The sequence below is a fragment of the Pseudophryne corroboree genome, unplaced genomic scaffold, assembly GCF_028390025.1.
Source record: "Pseudophryne corroboree isolate aPseCor3 unplaced genomic scaffold, aPseCor3.hap2 scaffold_512, whole genome shotgun sequence".
Taxonomy (NCBI): domain Eukaryota; kingdom Metazoa; phylum Chordata; class Amphibia; order Anura; family Myobatrachidae; genus Pseudophryne; species Pseudophryne corroboree.
In genome coordinates this window covers 393,274-413,137 of record NW_026970116.1, presented here as the reverse complement: position 1 = coordinate 413,137, position 19,864 = coordinate 393,274, and the positions used below count along the sequence as shown (strand labels likewise).

General features: G+C 47.3%; 11 non-coding genes and 1 pseudogene across 11 annotated transcripts; 6 read left to right on the top strand and 6 right to left on the bottom strand.

Moving 5' to 3' along the window:
* Positions 1-2,139: 2,139 nt before the first annotated feature.
* On the bottom strand, positions 2,140-2,302 carry LOC135031099 (U1 spliceosomal RNA). Its single transcript, XR_010226967.1, has one exon. It is a non-coding gene; the product is annotated as a U1 spliceosomal RNA (small nuclear RNA).
* A 152-nt stretch (positions 2,303-2,454) lies between these two features.
* On the bottom strand, positions 2,455-2,618 carry LOC135031067 (U1 spliceosomal RNA). Its single transcript, XR_010226937.1, has one exon. It is a non-coding gene; the product is annotated as a U1 spliceosomal RNA (small nuclear RNA).
* A 674-nt stretch (positions 2,619-3,292) lies between these two features.
* LOC135031178 (U1 spliceosomal RNA) lies at positions 3,293-3,448 on the bottom strand. Its single transcript, XR_010227016.1, has one exon. It is a non-coding gene; the product is annotated as a U1 spliceosomal RNA (small nuclear RNA).
* A 2,361-nt stretch (positions 3,449-5,809) lies between these two features.
* On the top strand, positions 5,810-5,973 carry LOC135031038 (U1 spliceosomal RNA). Its single transcript, XR_010226908.1, has one exon. It is a non-coding gene; the product is annotated as a U1 spliceosomal RNA (small nuclear RNA).
* Positions 5,974-6,125: 152 nt separating this feature from the next.
* LOC135031139 (U1 spliceosomal RNA) lies at positions 6,126-6,260 on the top strand (annotated as a pseudogene).
* Positions 6,261-6,962: 702 nt separating this feature from the next.
* Positions 6,963-7,126, top strand: LOC135031248 (U1 spliceosomal RNA). The gene has a single exon (XR_010227083.1). It is a non-coding gene; the product is annotated as a U1 spliceosomal RNA (small nuclear RNA).
* Positions 7,127-10,141: 3,015 nt separating this feature from the next.
* LOC135031048 (U1 spliceosomal RNA) lies at positions 10,142-10,305 on the top strand. Its single transcript, XR_010226918.1, has one exon. It is a non-coding gene; the product is annotated as a U1 spliceosomal RNA (small nuclear RNA).
* Positions 10,306-11,280: 975 nt separating this feature from the next.
* Positions 11,281-11,444, top strand: LOC135031235 (U1 spliceosomal RNA). Its single transcript, XR_010227070.1, has one exon. It is a non-coding gene; the product is annotated as a U1 spliceosomal RNA (small nuclear RNA).
* A 6,630-nt stretch (positions 11,445-18,074) lies between these two features.
* LOC135031197 (U5 spliceosomal RNA) lies at positions 18,075-18,190 on the bottom strand. Its single transcript, XR_010227034.1, has one exon. It is a non-coding gene; the product is annotated as a U5 spliceosomal RNA (small nuclear RNA).
* Positions 18,191-18,476: 286 nt separating this feature from the next.
* On the bottom strand, positions 18,477-18,592 carry LOC135031213 (U5 spliceosomal RNA). The gene has a single exon (XR_010227050.1). It is a non-coding gene; the product is annotated as a U5 spliceosomal RNA (small nuclear RNA).
* Positions 18,593-18,862: 270 nt separating this feature from the next.
* On the bottom strand, positions 18,863-18,978 carry LOC135031180 (U5 spliceosomal RNA). The gene has a single exon (XR_010227018.1). It is a non-coding gene; the product is annotated as a U5 spliceosomal RNA (small nuclear RNA).
* A 144-nt stretch (positions 18,979-19,122) lies between these two features.
* LOC135031233 (U1 spliceosomal RNA) lies at positions 19,123-19,286 on the top strand. The gene has a single exon (XR_010227069.1). It is a non-coding gene; the product is annotated as a U1 spliceosomal RNA (small nuclear RNA).
* Positions 19,287-19,864: the final 578 nt, after the last annotated feature.

The window sequence follows — 19,864 nt, the reverse complement described above, 5'->3', positions numbered from 1 at the left end:
TCACTATCACTGGTGACACCCAGAGAGGTGGCGAAGGAGATTGTAATGCAGTGCGCGCAGATAAGCAGCGCAATGGTAAAAAGGAGGCATGGTTTCATAGGTAGGGGCGTGGCCTGGTGGCCTGAATCTACATTTTGTTGCTCCGGGTGTCCCGGGGGTTGGGGGCTGCACCCGGGGACTAGTGTGTGAGCGGTGCTGGCTCCTGCACAGTGACAGGACATGGCCACCCAGCATGACGCCTCCCTTCTTGACCATGCTGTAATTGCAGTCGCACTGCAGTTCAGCGTGATCATAAAAAATGGTGTAGCCTTCTGCTGGTGCAGACTGTATGTGCGCGCAGGAAGCCGCCACCATTTTTGTGATCACAGCGGCTGAATGTGATGTCATACAGCCGCTGTGACCATGCCCCCTGTGTCTCCTCCGTTGCAGACCCCATTTTGAAGCCTTGCCCCCGCACCGCTCCATCCCTGACTTGGAAATGTAGTGTTGCTGACCCCCCTCTACCCCCCTGCCCCGATTGACAGGCAGAGGCGATCGCATTCTCTGCGGGGTGCCGCAGAAAATGCAGGCACATGCGTATGCTCTTAGCAATTTTTGCAGTTGGATCGCTTATTGTGATTGCAACCCAACCTGAATCAGGCCCTATTACCTATCACAATGCGCTGCGGGCAGTACAAAATTGGTTTAATATGGGAGAAAAACCCCCAGACCTGTGCTCCTTAACTGTACCTGGTGGCTTGTGGAGCGGCTGCCCAGTAATCAGTGTCCACGCCAGTGCGCACACGGTCCACCCCCTACGGCCACGCTCCCCTTCATCAGCGGCCTCGTGATCCGGAAGGGCGGTGTGTGTGTGACTGACCTTAGGAAGAAACCGGAGCCTCCGCTGCAGTGATCCAGCAACCAGGGCACGGGAGTATACAGCGCCGCTGGGAGTGATGAAGCTGCAGTAAAGATGTCTATTAGACCTAGCCTGCTGCAGCCCTTGTAGATTCTCATAAAAAAAGTTCTTATTTTCTTGTCAAAATTAATAGCTAAGAATAGGCTGCCTGAGGCAGGCCCCTGTTAAGTGGCCTGCTACTGAAGGCACCAACTACAAACTGAGCTCCCTGTTCATGGAAGCGGGGTTATAGAGGAGAATGCGCTGAGCATCTTGGGAACAGTCAAAAGCTTTGAGCCGGTTGGTGCCTCAGATCAAGATCCTACTCTACACCCCAATGTGAATCCTTGTGGAGTCCAGTGTACCCCACAGAAGAAATTAATGTGTCACACCCATTGGCAGCAACCTTAGAATAGCTGCTGACGGGCACAATTGAGAAAGGAAGGGGGGGGGGACATTTGAATCCAGCACATAGATGCAATTCAAATATGTAATTTGAACCTTCCTATTTTAAAATATAATGGATGAACCTCACCCTGTGAGAACAATCTTCATGATATAGAGATCTCATATGCAAAATAAGTATGAGTTGGGATAGGGCTGGGGAGGGTAGCTGCTCGGGCAAGCCCCTCCCCCGTCAAGTTAAGGAGATTCAACTGAGGAGGCACAAGGGAACTCTCGTCTGGGGACAACAACTGCAGGGAGACCACATCTTTTCAGATGAACATGGGAGGGCGGAAGGCTGCCTAATACTGAAGCACCATCAAATATCAAACCATATGCAATAACTAGTACAAGCATTCCTGGGGGAAGGTCTGCAGGAGACGAATTTGCATACGGTGATGTCATCCAAGCAGTGGGCCAAAGTTGGCTGGAACCCTCATCTGCATATGAAAAGAGAAAAGGGTTATGCAGGGCATGGCGGCCTTTTGCGGCGCTTGGATGACCCCTAGTTCGCATTAAACACCTCCACCCTCCTTCGGTGTGGGGCTCATGTTGGCTATGCCCCAGCCCCTGAAGCATTCAAGCTGATTTCTTGCAGCAGCTTGGCACTGTAACAGCTCCAGAGCTGCTCTGTAAGGCAAATAAAAGGGTGTGGGCCCTGCAGCACTACCTGTAGTTCGCATTGTGCGTTGGAAGGCACAAAGTAAGCAGACGGGAGAAGTCAGGATAGTGCGCAAGGGCATAGAAGGGAGCGGCTCAAGAAAATAGAAGTGGAAACAGACAGCAAACTAGGCTGGAGAGAGACCTGAGACAAAGAGATCTGAATTATACGAGAGTCGACCAGGGGAAACACAAATTATGCAGTCAAGTTTCCCACATTTGGGGAAATCGCAGGGGCAGCACACCCAGAGTGCAATGGGTGAGCCTTGCCCTGGGAGAAGCACCTTCAAGATCATAGTATCTCACCTGGCAGGTAAGTAGGAGTTGGGCTAGAGCTGGGGAGGGTCGCTGCTCGGGCACCCCCCTGTCAAGTGAAGGAGATCCAACTGAGGCAGCACAATGGAACTCTCGAAAGAAGAACAAGGCTAGAGGAAGATCTGAGACAAAGAAATCTGACTTTTACCAGAGCTGACCAGCGGAAAACACAAACACAGTCCCCCACTACCACAAATAATGCAGGCGAGTTTCCCACATTTGGGGAAATCACAGGGGTCAGCATACCCAGAATGCAATGAATGAACCTCACCCTGGGTGAACAATTTTCATGACCATGGTGTCTCCTATGCAAAATAAGTATGATTTGGGATAGGGCTGGGGAGGGCCGCTGCTCAGGCACATCTCTGTCAAGTAAAGGAGATTCAACTGAGGCAGCACAAGGGAACTCTCATCTGGGGACAACAACTGCAGGGAGAACACATATTTTCAGATGAACATGGGAGGGCAGAAGGCTGCCTAATACTGAAGCACCCCCAAACAACAAACCAAATGCAACAACTAGTGCAAGCATTCCTGGGGGAAGGCCTGCAGCAGATGGATTTGCATATGGTGATGTTATCCAAGCAGTGGGTCAAAGTTGGCTTCAACCCTCATCTGCATATGAAAAGAGAAAAGGGGCGTGCAGGGCATGGCAGCCTTTTGCGGTGCTTGGATGACCCCTAGATTGCATTAAACACCCCCACCCTCCTTTGGTGTGGGGCTCATGTTGGCCATGCCCCATCCCATGAAGCATTCAAGCTGATTTCTTGCAGCAGCTGGGCACTGTAACAGCTCCAGAGCTGCTCTGTAAGGCAAGTAAAAGGGTGTGGGCCCTGCAGCACTACCTGTAGTTTGCATTGTGCGTTGGAAGGCACAAAGTAAGCAGACGGGAGGAGAAGTCAGGATAGTGCACAAGGGTATAGAAGGGAGGGGCTCAAGAAAAAAGAAGTGGAAACAGACAGCAAACTAGGCTGGAGAGAGACCTGAGACAAAGAGATCTGAATTATACGAGAGCCGACCAGAGGAAACACAAATTATGCAGTCAAGTGTCCCACATTTGGGGAAATCGTAGGAGCAGCACACCCAGAGTGCAATGGGTGAGCTTTGCCCTGGGAGAAGCACCGTCCTGATTATAGTATCTCACCTGGGTGTGCTGCCCCTGCGATTTCCCCAAATGTGGGAAACTTGACTGCATAATTTGTGTTTCCCCTGGTCGGCTCTCATATAATTCAGATCTCTTTGTCTCAGGTCTCTTTCCAGCCTAGTTTGCTGTCTGTTTCCACTTCTTTTTTCTTGAGCCCCTCCCTTCTATACCCTTGTGGACTATCCTGACTTCTCCTCCTGTCTGCTTACTTTGTGCCTTCCAATGCACAATGCAAACTACAGGTAGTGCTGCAGGGCCCACACCCTTTTACTTGCCTTACAGAGCAGCTCTGGAGCTGTTACAGTGCCAAGCTGCTGCAAGAAATCAGCTTGAATGCTTCAGGGGCTGGGGCATGGCCAACATGAGCCCCACACCGAAGGAGGGTGGGGGTGTTTAATGCGAACTAAGGGTCATCCAAGCGCCGCAAAAGGCCGCCATGCCCTGCATACCCCTTTTCTCTTTTCATATGCAGATGAGGGTTCCAGCCAACTTTGGCCCACTGCTTGGATGACATCACTGTATGCAAATCCGTCTTCTGCAGACCTTCCCCCAGGAATGCTTGTACTAGTTGTTGAATTTGGTTTGTCGTTTGGGGGTGCTTCAGTATTAGGCAGCCTTCTGCCCTCCCATGTTCATCTGAAAATATGTGTTCTCACTGCAGTTGTTGTCCCCAGATGGGAGTTCCCTTGTGCTGCCTCAGTTGAATCTCCTTTACTCTAAAACTTTTAAAACTTAGCAAAAGTGTTTACTAAATAGCTGCTCGGCAAAGTTGCAATGCCGAGACTCCCTGACCAGCTGCCCAGGATGAACCCACCTTTCTAGTAGAATGGGTCTTCACCTAATTCAGTAACGGCAATCCTGCCGTGGAATGAGCATGCTGAATCTTACCACAGATCCAGCGCATAATGGTCTACATGGAAGCAGGACACCCAATCCTGTTGGGAGCATACAGGACAAACAGAGCCTCTGTTTTCCTAATCTGAACCGTTCTGGTGACATAAATTTTCAAAGTTCTGACCACAGCCAGAGACTTTGACTCAACGAAGGTGTCAGTGGCCAAAGGCACCATGTGGAAAGATGAACCACCTTCGGCAGAAATTGTTGACGTGTCCTCAATTCTGCTCTATCTTCATGAAAGATCAAATAAAGGCTCTTGTGATACTGCATGGTTTGTACTGTTTTCCATGTGCTCCCAGATCTTTCAAGAAAGAAGCATGGTCAAGAAAGTTCTGTTTGAAAAGAAACAACATTTACTGTCATTGTTATAGAATTTGGGAGAAAAAACAAGAAGAAATCTGCACTGTTGATGCACTGGACAGAATGAATGAATCATAAAATATAACCTTTATTAAGTATGTATTAAAATTGGATAAATATTAATATTATTATCCCAAACTGCAGTGAAACATAAAGGTTAAAATCACAGAACTAACATACATGTGCATAAGAAGAATAAAGAGATGTGAAAAAAAGGTTTAAAAAGCGTGTCCGTGTGTGATTATTTTTGAAGGCACAACCCTGGCGGGGTTGTTTATATAGATATATATGTTGCTAATAATCACTTTCTAGCGTAATGTTATTAAATAGCTGTTAGTATCTATGTCGTCAGGTACCACTGGGTCGTATCCTATATACTCCTGTGGGAAACTTGACTGCATAATTTGTGTTTCCCCTGGTCGGCTCTCGTATAATTCAGATCTCTTTGTCTCAGGTCTCTCTCCAGCCTAGTTTGCTGTCTGTTTCCACTTCTCTTTTCTTGAGCCGCTGCCTTCTATGCCCTTGTGCACTCTCCTGACTTCTCCTGTCTGCTTACTTTGTGCCTTCCAACGCACAATGCAAACTACAGGTAGTGCTGCAGGGCCCACACCCTTTTACTTGCCTTACAGAGCAGCTCTGGAGCTGTTACAGTGCCCAGCTGCAGCAAGAAATCAGCTTGAATGCTTCAGGGGCTGGGGCATAGCCAACATGAGCCCCACACCGACGGAGGGTGGAGGTGTTTAATGCGAACTAGGGGTCAGCCAAGCGCCGCAAAAGGCCGCCATGCCCTGCATGCCCCTTTTCTCTTTTCATATGCAGACGAGGGTTGAAGCCAACTTTGACCCACTGCTTGGATGACATCACCATATGCAAATCCATCTGCGGCAGGCCTTCCCCCAGGAATGCTTGCACTAGTTGTTGCATTTGGTTTGTTGTTTGGGGGTGCTTCAGTATTAGGCAGCCTTCTGCCCTCCCATGTTCATCTGAAAATATGTGTTCTCCCTGCAGTTGTTGTCCCCAGATGAGAGTTCCCTTGTGCTGCCTCAGTTGAATCTCCTTTACTTGACAGAGATGTGCCTGAGCAGCGGCCCTCCCCAGCCCTATCCCAAATCATACTTATTTTGCATAGGAGATACCATGGTCATGAAGATTGTTCTCCCAGGGTTAGGTTCATTCATTGCGTTCTGGGTATGCTGACCTCTGTGATTTCCCCAAATGTGGGAAACTCAACTGCATTATTTGTGGTAGTGGGGGACTGTGTTTGTGCTTTCCTCTGGTCAGCTCTGGTAAAAGTCAGATTTCTTTGTCTCAGATCTTCCTCTAGCCTTGTTCTTCTTTCAAGAGTTCCATTGTGCTGCCTCAGTTGGATCTCCTTCACTTGACAGGGGGGTGCCCGAGCAGCGACCCTCCCCAGCTCTAGCCCAACTCCTACTTACCTGCCAGGTGAGATACTATGATCATGAAGTTGCTTCTCCCAGGGCAAGGCTCACCCATTGCACTCTGGGTGTGCTGCCCCTGCGATTTCCCCAAATGTGGGAAACTTGACTGCATAATTTGTGTTTCCCCTAGTCGGCTCTCATATAATTCAGATCTCTTTGTCTCAGGTCTCTCTCCAGCCTAGTTTGCTGTCTGTTTCCACTTCTTTTTTCTTGAGCCCCTCCCTTCTACACCCTTGTGCACTATCCTGACTTCTCCTCCTGTCTGCTTACTTTGTGCCTTCCGATGCACAATGCAAACTACAGGTAGTGCTGCAGGGCCCACACCCTTTTACTTGCCTTACAGAGCAGCTCTGGAGCTGTTACAGTGCCAAGCTGCTGCAAGAAATCAGCTTGAATGCTTCAGGGGCTGGGGCATGGCCAACATGAGCCCCACACCGAAGGAGGGTGGGGGTGTTTAATGCGAACTAAGGGTCATCCAAGCGCCGCAAAAGGCCGCCATGCCCTGCATACCCCTTTTCTCTTTTCATATGCAGATGAGGGTTCCAGCCAACTTTGGCCCACGGCTTGGATGACATCACTGTATGCAAATCCGTCTTCTGCAGACCTTCCCCCAGGAATGCTTGCACTAGTTGTTGCATTTGGTTTGTTGTTTGGGGGTGCTTCAGTATTAGGCAGCCTTCTGCCCTCCCATGTTCATCTGAAAATATGTGTTCTCCCGGCAGTTGTTGTCCCCAGATGAGAGTTCCTTTGTGCTGCCTCAGTTGAATCTCCTTTACTTGACAGAGATGTGCCTGAGCAGCGGCCCTCCCCAGCCCTATCCCAAATCATACTTATTTTGCATAGGAGATACCATGGTCATAAAGATTGTTCTCCCAGGGTGAGGTTCATTCATTGCATTCTGGGTATGCTGACCCCTGTGATTTCCCCAAATGTGGGAAACTCAACTGCATTATTTGTGGTAGTGGGGGACTGTGTTTGTGTTTTCCTCTGGTCAGCTCTGGTAAAAGTCAGATTTCTTTGTCTCAGATCTTCCTCTAGCCTTGTTCTTCTTTCGAGAGTTCCATTGTGCTGCCTCAGTTTGATCTCCTTCACTTGACAGGGGGGTACCCGAGCAGCGACCCTCCCCAGCTCTAGCCCAACTCCTACATACCTGCCAGGTGAGATACTATGATCATGAAGGTGCTTCTCCCAGGGCAAGGCTCACCCATTGCCAGGGGCGGATCCAGAAAAAAATTACAGGGGGGGCACCATAAGGGGCGTGGCTTCGTTGGAATGGGCGCGGCTTCGTTTGAATGGGCGTGGTATTGCAGGAAAAGACTACCTTATACCCCAGTTTTGCAACCTGCACGCCCAGACGTTGGCCACCACAGGAAAGAAAAATAATCCTGATTCATGCCCCTTACATTATTTGTCATTTTTCCTCCTTATAGTAATGCCCAGTATACATTATTCCACATACTGCAATGGCCCTTAGACATTATTCCACACACAATAATGCACATGACACAATATGCACACACTGTAATGCCCCAGACACATTATGCCACACACCGTAATGCCTGTGACACATTATGACAGGAATCGCAATGCCCGTTATACATTATGCTACACACTGCACTGCCCCTGATACATTATAGCACATACAATGTCTGTGACACATTATGCCACACACTGCAATGACCTTGAGACATTATACCACAATGCCCGTGATATAGTATACCATACACCGTAATGCCTGTGACACATACCGCAATGCCCGTTATACCCTATGCCACACACCGCAATGCCTGTTATATATTATGCCACACTGCAATGACCCTGAGACATTATACCACATACCACAATGCCCGTGATATAGTATACCACACACCGTAATGCCTGACACATTATGACACACACCGCAATGTCCGTGATACATTATGCCACACACTGCAATGACCCTGAGACATTATACCACATATCACAATGCCAGCGATATAGTATACCATACACCGTAATGCCTGTGACACATTATGACACACACCGCAATGTCCGTGATACATTATGCCACACACCGTAATGCCCATTACACAATAAGTCTTACAGTAAGGCTTCTAATTACTTTTCGAATACCTGCTCGTTGTCAGGGGTTTCATGCACTGGGTGTCATGCTCGTTGCCAGGGGTTTCATGCTCTTGGTTCCATGCACGGTGCCAGGGGTTTTCATGCTCAGGGTGTCATGCTCGTTGCCAGGGGTTTCATGCACTGGGTGTCATGCTCGTTGCCAGGGGTTTCATGCACTGGGTGTCATGCTCGTTGCCAGGGGTTTCATGCACTGGGTGTCATGCTCGTTGCTAGGAGGTAGTCCTTGTTGCTAGGGCTGTGCTCCCAGTGCCACATATGTCCCCAGTGCCAGATATTCCCCCACGGTGCCAGGTACTCACATGCCCCCAGTGCCAAATATAGCCCCCCCCCATGTGCCAGGTACACATATACCCCCAGTGCCAGATATTCCCCGACAGTGCCACATATGCCCCAGTGCCAGATATCGCCCCCCCCAGTGCTATATATGCCCCCAGTGCCACATATGCCTCAGTGCCAGATATTCCCCCCCCCAGTGCCACATATGCCCCCAGTGCCAGATATCCCCCCCCAGTGCCACATATGCCCCCAGTGCCAGATATCCCCCCCCAGTGCCATATATGCCCCCAGTGCCAGATATTCCCCCCAGTGCCATATATGTCCCCAGTGCCAGATATTCTCCCCCCCCCTCCCTGCCAAATATGCCCCCAGTGCCAGATATTCCTCCCAGTGCCATATATGTCCCCAGTGCCAGATATTCCCCCCCCCTCCCTGCCAAATATGCCCCCAGTGCCAGATATTCCCCCCCAGTGCGTCCCCCCCTTCCTCCGCCGCCGCTGCTCCCCCCCCCCCTCCCTTGCTGTTAGGAGGGACACGGAGGGCACAGGGCACAGTGCACGCCTCCCTGTGTCCCTCCTGTGTCTCCGGCGGCCGCGGGTCACTGTAATAAAGGAAGTGCTCACGAACGGCACTTCCTTTATGAGACCAGCGGCCGCCGGAGACCCAGGAGGGACACAGGAGAGGCGCGCACTGTGCCCTCCGTGTCCCTCCTAACAGCAGGGAGGAAACGAGACCGCAGACTGACATGCGGACCCTCGTCCGCATGTCAGTCTGCACTAAAAATGACAGGGGGGGCACGTGCCTTGGTGCCCCCCCCCTAAATCCGCCACTGCCCATTGCACTCTGGGTGTGCTGCTCCTGCGATTTCCCCAAATGTGGGAAACTTGACTGCATAATTTGTGTTTCCCCTGGTCGGCTCTCGTATAATTCAGATCTCTTTGTCTCAGGTCTCTCTCCAGCCTAGTTTGCTGTCTGTTTCCACTTCTCTTTTCTTGAGCCGCTGCCTTCTATGCCCTTGTGCACTCTCCTGACTTCTCCTGTCTGCTTACTTTGTGCCTTCCAACGCACAATGCAAACTACAGGTAGTGCTGCAGGGCCCACACCCTTTTACTTGCTTTTCAGAGCAGCTCTGGAGCTGTTACAGTGCCCAGCTGCTGCAAGAAATCAGCTTGAATGCTTCAGGGGCTGGGGCATAGCCAACATGAGCCCCACACCGACGGAGGGTGGAGGTGTTTAATGCGAACTAAGGGTCATCCAAGCGCCGCAAAAGGCCGCCATGCCCTGCATACCCCTTTTCTCTTTTCATATGCAGATGAGGGTTCCAGCCAACTTTGGCCCACTGCTTGGATGACATCACCGTATGCAAATCCGTCTTCTGCAGACCTTTTCCCAGGAATGCTTGTACTAGTTGTTGCATTTGGTTTGTTGTTTGGGGGTGCTTCAGTATTAGGCAGCCTTCTGCTCTCCCATGTTCATCTGAAAATATGTGTTCTCCCTGCAGTTGTTGTCCCCAGATGAGAGTTCCCTTGTGCTGCCTCAGTTGAATCTCCTTTACTTGACAGAGATGTGCCTGAGCAGCGGCCCTCCCCAGCCCTATCCCAAATCATACTTATTTTGCATAGGAGATACCATTGTCATGAAGATTGTTCTCCCAGGGTGAGGTTCATTCATTGCATTCTGGGTATGCTGACCCCTGTGATTTCCCCAAATGTGGGAAACTTGACTGCATTTTTTGTGGTAGTGGGGGACTGTGTTTGTGCTTTCCTCTGGTCAGCTCTGGTAAAAGTCAGATTTCTTTGTCTCAGATCTTCCTCTAGCCTTGTTCTTTTTTTGAGAGTTTCCTTGTGCTGCCTCAGTTGGATCTCCTTCACTTGACAGGGGGGTGCCCGAACAGCGACCCTCCCCAGCTCTAGCCCAACTCCTACTTACCTGCCAGGTGAGATACTATGATCAGGAAGGTGCTTCTCCCAGGGCAATGCACTCTGGGTGTGCTGCTCCTACGATTTCCCCAAATGTGGGACACTTGATTACATAATTTGTGTTTCCTCTGGTCGGCTCTCGTATAATTCAGATCTCTTTGTCTCAGGTCTCTCTCCAGCCTAGTTTGCTGTCTGTTTCCACTTCTCTTTTCTTGAGCCGCTCCCTTCTATGCCCTTGTGCACTATCCTGACTTCTCCCGTCTGCTTACTTTGTGCCTTCCAACGCACAATGCAAACTACAGGTAGTGCTGCAGGGCCCACACCCTTTTACTTGCTTTACAGAGCAGCTCTGGAGCTGTTACAGTGCCCAGCTGCTGCAAGAAATCAGCTTGAATGCTTCAGGGGCTGGGGCATAGCCAACATGAGCCCCACACCGAAGGAAGGTGGAGGTGTTTAATGCGAACTAGGGGTCATCCAAGCGCCGCAAAAGGCCGCCATGCCCTGCACACCCCATTTTTATTTTTATATGCAGACGAGGGTTGAAGCCAACTTTGATCCACTGCTTGGATGACATCACCATATGCAAATCCATCTGCTGCAGGCCTTCCCCCAGGAATGCTTGCACTAGTAGTTGCATTTGGTTTGTTGTTTGGGGGTGCTTCAGTATTAGGCAGCCTTCTGCCCTCCCATGTTCATCTGAAAATATGTGTTCTCCCTGCAGTTGTTGTCCCCAGATGAGAGTTCCCTTGTGTTGCCTCAGTTGAATCTCCTTTACTTGACAGAGATGTGCCTGAGCAGCGGCCCCCCCCAGCCCTATCCCAAATCATACTTATTTTGCATAGGCGATACCATGGTCATGAAGATTGTTCTCCCAGGGTGAGGTTCATTCATTGCACTCTGGGTATGCTGACCCCTGTGATTTCCCCAAATGTGGGAAACTCGACTGCATTATTTGTGGTAGTGGGGGACTGTGTTTGTGCTTTCCTCTGGTCAGCTCTGGTAAAAGTCAGATTTCTTTGTCTCAGATCTTCCTCTAGCCTTGTTCTTCTTTCGAGAGTTCCCTTGTGCTGCCTCAGTTGGATCTCCTTCACTTGACAGGGGGTGCCCGAGCAGCAATCCTCCACAGCTCTAGCCCAACTCCTACTTACCTGCCAGGTGAGATACTATGATCTTCACTGTTAGGGCAATCAGGATGTGGAATTCCCTGCCAGGGAAGGTGGTAATGGCGGACTCTGTAATTGGATTTAAAAAAGGAATGGATACATTTCTGAATGAAAAAGCTATCCAAGGTTATAATACTTAAAATATCAACATGGTTAATCCGGGGGTAACATGAGTTATAGTAGCTAACTAGTCATAAAACATTATTCAGCAAGTATGTAGAATCATCACAACTTAAAACAGGTTGAACACGATGGGCAATTTGCCTCTATTCAACCTCAAAAACTATGTTACTATATGTTACTATATTACTATGTTACTGTAGTATACAGAACACCACAATGTAATGAGCAGTGATAGTGAGCACTGATGAGGATACTAGAACTGACACTGAGCAGCAAGATGCAGCACTGGACTATTAGTAATGTACTGTAGTATGCTGAGCACCACAATGCAGCACAAGACAATGAGCAGTGATACTGAGCACTGATGAGGATACTACTGAGAACTGACACTGAGCAGGAGAGACACACTACTAGTATTACTGAGCAGCAATAAGTAACCACTGATACTGAGCACTGATATTGAGATTTCCACTGAGAGAACATAGCCACGTCCTCTCCGCTCTCTCTTCAATGCACGAGTAAAAATGGCGGCAACGCGCAGCTCTTTATATGGAATCCGAATCTCGCGAGAATCCGACAGCGGGATGATGACATTTTCCCTTGTTCAGGTTTTCCGAGTCAGGCGGGAACAACCGAGCCTGCCTCGGACCAGTGTAAACCACGTGGAGTTCGTCGGGAATTCGGTTCTCGGAGAACCGAACCCGCTCCTCTCTACCTTATACCCATCAATTTTTTTATTTTCAATCTAAGCCCCTGCAGTTTTCTGTAAGCATCTGCTTCGCTATGATGATCAACAAGTCACAAGGGCAAACACTCAGGGCTTGAGGCGTAGATCTTAGAACCAGCTGCTACAAGCATGGCAGAGGTGTCACTATCACTGGTGACACCCAGAGAGGTGGCGAGGGAGATTGTAATGCAGTGCGCGCAGATAAGCAGTGCAATGGTAAAAAGGAGGCATGGTTTCATAGGTAGGGGCGTGGCCTGGTGGCCTGAATCTACATTTTGTTGCTCCGGGTGTCCCGGGGGTTGGGGGCTGCACCCGGGGACTAGTGTGTGTGCGGTGCTGGCTCCTGCACAGTGACAGGGCATGGCCACCCAGCATGACGCCTCCATTCTTGACCATGCTGTAATTGCAGTCGCACTGCAGTTCAGCGTGATCATAAAAAATGGTGTAGCCTCCTGCTGGTGCAGACTGTATGTGCGCGCAGGAAGCCGCCACCATTTTTGTGATCACAGCGGCTGAATGTGATGTCATACAGCTGCTGTGACCACGCCCCCTGTGTCTCCTCCGTTGCAGACCCCATTTTGAAGCCTTGCCCCCGCACCGCTCCATCCCTGACTTGGAAATGGAGTGTTGTTGACCCCCCTCTCCCCCCCCCGCCCCGATTGACAGGCAGAGGCGATCGCATTCTCTGCGGGGTGCCGCAGAAAATGCAGGCACATGCGTATGCTCTCAGCAATTTTTGCAGTTGGATCGCTTATTGTGATTGCAATCCAACCTGAATCAGGCCCTATTACCTATCACAATGCGCTGCGGGCAGTACAAAATTGGGATAATATAGGAGTAAAACTCCCAGACCTGTGCTCCTTAACTGTACCTGGTGGCTAGTGGAGCGGCTGCCCAGTAATCAGTGTCCACGCCAGTGCGCACACGGTCCACCCCCTACGGCCACGCTCCCCTTCATCAGCGGCCTCGTGATCCGGAAGGGCGGTGTGTGTGTGCCTGACCTTAATAAGAAACTGGAGCCTCCGCTGCAGTGACCCAGCAACCAAGGCACGGGAGTATACAGCGCCGCTGGGAGTGATGAAGCTGCAGTAAAGATGTCTATTAGACCTAGCCTGCTGCAGCCCTTGTAGATTCTCATAAAACAAGTTCTTCTTTTCTTGTCAAAATTAATAGCTAAGATTAGGCTGCCTGAGGCAGGCCCCTGTTAAGTGGCCTGCTACTGAAGGCACCAACTACAAACTGAGCTCCCTGTTCATGGAAGCGGGGTTATAGAGGAGGATGCGCTGAGCATCTTGGGAACAGTCAAAAGCTTTGAGCCGGTTGGTGCCTCAGATCAAGATCCTACTCTACACCCTAATGTGAATCCTTGTGGAGTCCAGTGTACCCCACAGAAGAAATTAATGTGTCACACCCATTGGCAGCAACCTTAGAATAGCTGCTGACGGGCACAATTGAGAAAGGAAGGGGGGGGGGGGACATTTGAATCCAGCACATAGATGCAATTCAAATATGTAATTTGTACCTTCCTATTTTAAAATATAATGGATGAACCTCACCCTGTGAGAACAATCTTCATGATCAAGAGATCTCATATGCAAAATAAGTATGAGTTGGGATAGGGCTGGGGAGGGTGGCTGCTCGGGCAGCCCCTCCCCCGTCAAGTTAAGGAGATTCAACTGAGGACGCACAAGGGAACTCTCGTCTGGGGACAACAACTGCAGGGAGACCACATCTGTTCAGATGAACATGGGAGGGTGGAAGGCTGCCTAATATTGAAGCACCATCAAATATCAAACCATATGCAACAACTAGTACAAGCATTCCAGGGGGAAGGTCTGCAGAAGACGGATTTGCATACGGTGATGTCATCCAAGCAGTGGGCCAAAGTTGGCTGGAACCCTCATCTGCATATGAAAAGAGAAAAGGGGCATGCAGGGCATGGCGGCCTTTTGCGGTGCTTGGATGACCCCTAGTTCGCATTAAACACCCCCACCCTCCTTTGGTGTGGGGCTCATGATGGCCATGCCACATCCCCTGAAGCATTCAAGCTGATTTCTTGCAGCAGCTGGGCACTGTAACAGCTCCAGAGCTGTTCTGTAAGGCAAGTAAAAGGGTGTGGGCCCTGCAGCACCACCTGTAGTTCGCATTGTGCGTTGGAAGGCACAAAGTAAGCAGACGGGAGGAGAAGTCAGGATAGTGCGCAAGGGCATCCTTTTCTCTTAGTCCGTAGAGGATGCTGGGGTCACATTAAGAACCATGGGGTATAGACGGGATCCGCAAGAGACATGGGCACTTTAAGACTTTCAAAGGGTGTGAACTGGCTCCTCCCTCTATGCCCCTCCTCCAGACTCCAGTTATAGGAACTGTGCCCAGGGAGACGGACATTTCGAGGAAAGGATTTATTGTTAAACTAAGGTGAGCATCTTACCTGCTCACACCTTAAGCATGCCGCAGAACGTGGCATTCAACAGAACACAAGCCAACGGCATGAACAATTGCAGCAAAAAGCTGACCAGAACCATAACACAACATGTGTATAACCACAAGTAATAACTGCAGACACAGTATGGACTGGGACGGGTGCCCAGCATCCTCTACGGACTAAGAGAAAAGGATTTACCGGTAGGTATTAAAATCCTATTTTCTCATACGACCTAGAGGATGCTGGGGTCACATTAAGAACCATGGGGTTATACCAAAGCTCTTGAACGGGTGGGAGAGTGCGTACGACTCTGCAGCACCGAATGACCCAACTTGAGGTTATCATCAGCCAAGGTATCAAACTTGTAAAACTTAGCAAAAGTGTTTACTAAATAGCTGCTCGGCAAAGTTGCAATGCCGAGACTCCCCGACCAGCTGCCCAGGATGAACCCACCTTTCTAGTAGAATGGGTCTTCACCTAATTCAGTAACGGCAATCCTGCCGTGGAATGAGCATGCTGAATCTTACCACAGATCCAGCGCATAATGGTCTACATGGAAGCAGGACACCCAATCCTGTTGGGAGCATACAGGACAAACAGAGCCTCTGTTTTCCTAATCTGAACCGTTCTGGTGACATAAATTTTCAAAGTTCTGACCACAGCCAGAGACTTTGACTCAACGAAGGTGTCAGTGGCCAAAGGCACCATGTGGAAAGATGAACCACCTTCGGCAGAAATTGTTGACGTGTCCTCAATTCTGCTCTATCTTCATGAAAGATCAAAGATCAAAAGCTCTTGTGATACTGCATGGTTTGTACTGTTTTCCATGTGCTCCCAGATCTTTCAAGCAAGTAGCATGGTCAAGAAAGTTCTGTTTGAAAAGTAACAACATTTACTGTCATTGTTATAGAATTTGGGAGAAAAAACAAGAAGAAATCTGCACTGTTGACGCACTGGACAGAATGAATGAATCATAAAATATAACCTTTATTAAGTATGTATTAAAATTGGATAAATATTAATATTATTATCCCAAACTGCAGTGAAACATAAAGGTTAAAATCACAGAACTAACATACATGTGCATAAGAAGAATAAAGAGATGTGAAAAAAAGGTTTAAAAAGCGTGTCCGTGTGTGATTATTTTTGAAGGCACAACCCTGGCGGGGTTGTTTATATAGATATATATGTTGCTAATAATCACTTTCTAGCGTAATGTTATTAAATAGCTGTTAGTATCTATGTCGTCAGGTACCACTGGGTCATATCCTATATACTCCCTTCACTCAATAGGGGTTACCTCCCGGGAAGCCATCCCCATTGGCGAATTTGTGGGGGTGATTGAGTATAACCGGTAAGCTAACCTCCAATTTGTGGGGTGCTTAGGTAGATGGGGATCACTTATTTCTCTGTGTCCCCTAAGACTATATTCCTAAATTCAATACCATAGGGGGATAGCTTTCTATATCGGATAAGGAATCACTTGATAGGGAAATCTCTATGCATCATGGAAAGATCATATTTATTAATATCCAAACTAAAAAAATGATGAATATCTTTAATTTAGCTGTTTAGATATAGTTAATTGGCGAGATATACCAACAGGTGCGGTTGCCTTAAGGAATATGGCAATTCCAATATAAATAGCAGCCCTCCTTCATATAATCAGCCAGATCTTATTAAATCTGGTCCAGATATAGCCGTTCAGATATACTTAATTGACAACATATATCAATCGGTGGGGTTGCCTTAAGGAATATAGCAATTCCAATTCTCATATAAATAGCAACCTTCCTTCATATATTCAGCCAGATCTTATTTAATCTGATCTAGGCGTAGGCAATAATGCTTTCCTTAGAGGTATAGCCACCTCAATTCTTATTAGGAAGCAAAGTGTCTGTCATAATGGTTTATCCAATTCATCTAAGAAATAATATATTCCATGTGTCAGAGATTCATTACTCTCTATTTACACTGTTAAAGAGTTAATTCTTATTATGTTACAGTGTAATGAAATTATCATATAGGGAGATGTGGCAATTCCATGTGCTATATATATAATAACCCTTAGTGGTCCAGATTCCACAATGAGGAATTTTCTTATAAACCGCTGAAACACACTGCTGTTTGACTGACTTCCAAATATATCTATCTCACTTTGTAACAGTCTTATGATAGAGAAACTGTTACATATTCGGTCACTTAGTTATCTAAAGGTAAACAGACTCAGTGTGAGGGTAATATAATATATCAAATGCGCTGTCAATAATCGTGGTAACTGGTGTAATAAGGTGGTATATTGAGTATGCTAGTAAGGCATATAACTGCTCTCCAGCCTTTAAGTGTTACCAATCAATTTGTTACACTGTAAAGGATTTATGGTGTCCTGTTAGGACATGCAGCTGCTAGGCTGACTCAAAGATTTATCCATTTGTAACAATTATGTAACAGTTATATACATGTTACTGGTATTACATAGAAATAGTATGACACAGGCCAGCAGTCCCATGTGTCTAGATTCCACAATAGGAGATTTTCTTTGTCTTATAAACTGCTGGAACACACAGCTGCTAGACTGACTTCAAATATATATATTACTTTGTAACAGTCTTATAGTAAAGAGACTGTTACACACTGTCATTTAGTTATCTCAAGGTTAGCAGATTCTGTGTGAGGATAGTGTTCTGTTAGAACATGCAGCTGCTAGGCTGACTCATAGAAAATGTATCCATTTGTAACAAATGACACATACAGCATTAAATTAATATCTATAGCAGCCCATGTGACATCTCTACTCTTATCATAATTGTCTGGTTATTGCCAATCTGGACAGCAGGAGTGATATATATTCACTAGTCCCAATATCCCATCATATAAATATACCCACACTGATATACTTTCTTATCAAGAGTTATTAGTAGCTATCTGTATGCACTTTAGACATTGTAATTGCTAAGTGACATCATATCTAGTGTATTCCTTTCTTATAGCTCAGCTTCTATTCCCTATTAGTGGAGACTAACAGCTAACATCATAATCATATATTTTTGTTTTATAACATTTCACATGAGTCAAATACACGCGGACACGCCGTGCCCTACACCCGTGTTTCACTGCATCTATGGCAACTTACATTAAAGCTAACAAGAAAGCACACTCGTTCTGTCTTTAAACTGATAAAAGAAACCCCAATAATATGGGGCATGCAAAAATTGAGACAAAACTCAGTTTTGCTCCTCTCCACGGAAATCTTTAGTAAAAGGCGAAAGATTTGTTCGTTCTGAAGAGAAACCAGAGCATGACCAAGATTCCACCTGTCGCCTGAGTGCCATGCCAGCAGTCCTCATTCAGCTCAAAGTGAGCACCCAATATGAAAGAAAGAAAGCAGATTTCTCACCAGGCTTCCCCTTGCTATAAGCATGGTTTGTACTCTTTTCCATGTGCTCCCAGATCTTTCAAGCAATTAGTATGGTCAAGAAAGTTCTGCTTGAAAAGAAACAGACATTTACTGTCATTGTTATACAAATAAACTTACATTAAAGCCAACAAGAAAGCACACTCGTTCTGTCTTTAAACTGATAAAAGAAACCCCAATAATATGGGGCATGCAAAAATTGAGATAAAACTCAGTTTTGCTCCTCTCCACGGAAATCTTTAATAAAAGGCGAAAGATTTGTTCATTCTGAAGAGAAACCAGAGCATGACCAAGATTCCACCTGTCGCCTGAGTGCCATGCCAGCAGTCCTCATTCAGATCAAAGTGAGCGCCCAATTTGAAAGAAAGCAGATTTCTCACCTGGCTTCTCCTTGCTATAAGCATGGTTTGTACTGTATTCCATGTGCTCCCAGATCTTTCAAGCAAGTAGCATGGTCAAGAAAGTTCTGTTTGAAAAGAAACAAACATTTACTGTAATTTCTATGCAAATGAGCTTTCATTAAAGCACACTCATTCTATCTTTAAACCGATAAAAGAAACCCCAAAAAGATGGGGCATGCAAAAATTGAGGTAAAACTCAGTTTTGCTCCTCTCCACGGAAATCTTTAGTAAAAGGCGAAAGATTTGTTCGTTCTGAAGAGAAACCAGAGCATGACCAAGATTTTCATCTGAAAATATGTGTTCTCCCTGCAGTTGTTGTCCCCAGATGAGAGTTCCCTTGTGCTGCCTCAGTTGAATCTCCTTTACTTGACAGAGATGTGCCTGAGCAGCGGCCCTCCCCAGCCCTATCCCAAATCATACTTATTTTGCATAGGAGATACCATGGTCATGAAGATTGTTTTCCCAGGGTGAGGTTCATTCATTGCATTCTGGGTATGCTGACCCCTGTGATTTCCCCAAATGTGGGAAACTCGACTGCATTATTTGTGGTAGTGGGGGACTGTGTTTGTGCTTTCCTCTGGTCAGCTCTGGTAAAAGTCAGATTTCTTTATCTCAGATCTTCCTCTAGCCTTGTTCTTCTTTCGAGAGTTCCCTTGTGCTGCCTCAGTTGGATCTCCTTCACTTGACAGGGGGTGCCCGAGCAGCAATCCTCCACAGCTCTAACCCAACTCCTACTTACCTGCCAGGTGAGATACTATGATCTTCACTGTTAGGGCAATCAGGATGTGGAATTCCCTGCCAGGGAAGGTGGTAATGGCGGACTCTGTAATTGGATTTAAAAAAGGAATGGATACATTTCTGAATGAAAAAGCTATCCAAGGTTATAATACTTAAAATATCAACATGGTTAATCCGGGGGTAACATGAGTTATAGTAGCTAACTAGTCATAAAACATTATTCAGCAAGTATGTAGAATCATCACAACTTAAAACAGGTTGAACACGATGGGCAATTTGCCTCTATTCAACCTCAAAAACTATGTTACTATATGCTACTATATTACTATGTTACTGTAGTATACAGAACACCACAATGTAATGAACAGTGATAGTGAGCACTGATGAGGATACTAGAACTGACACTGAGCAGCAAGATGC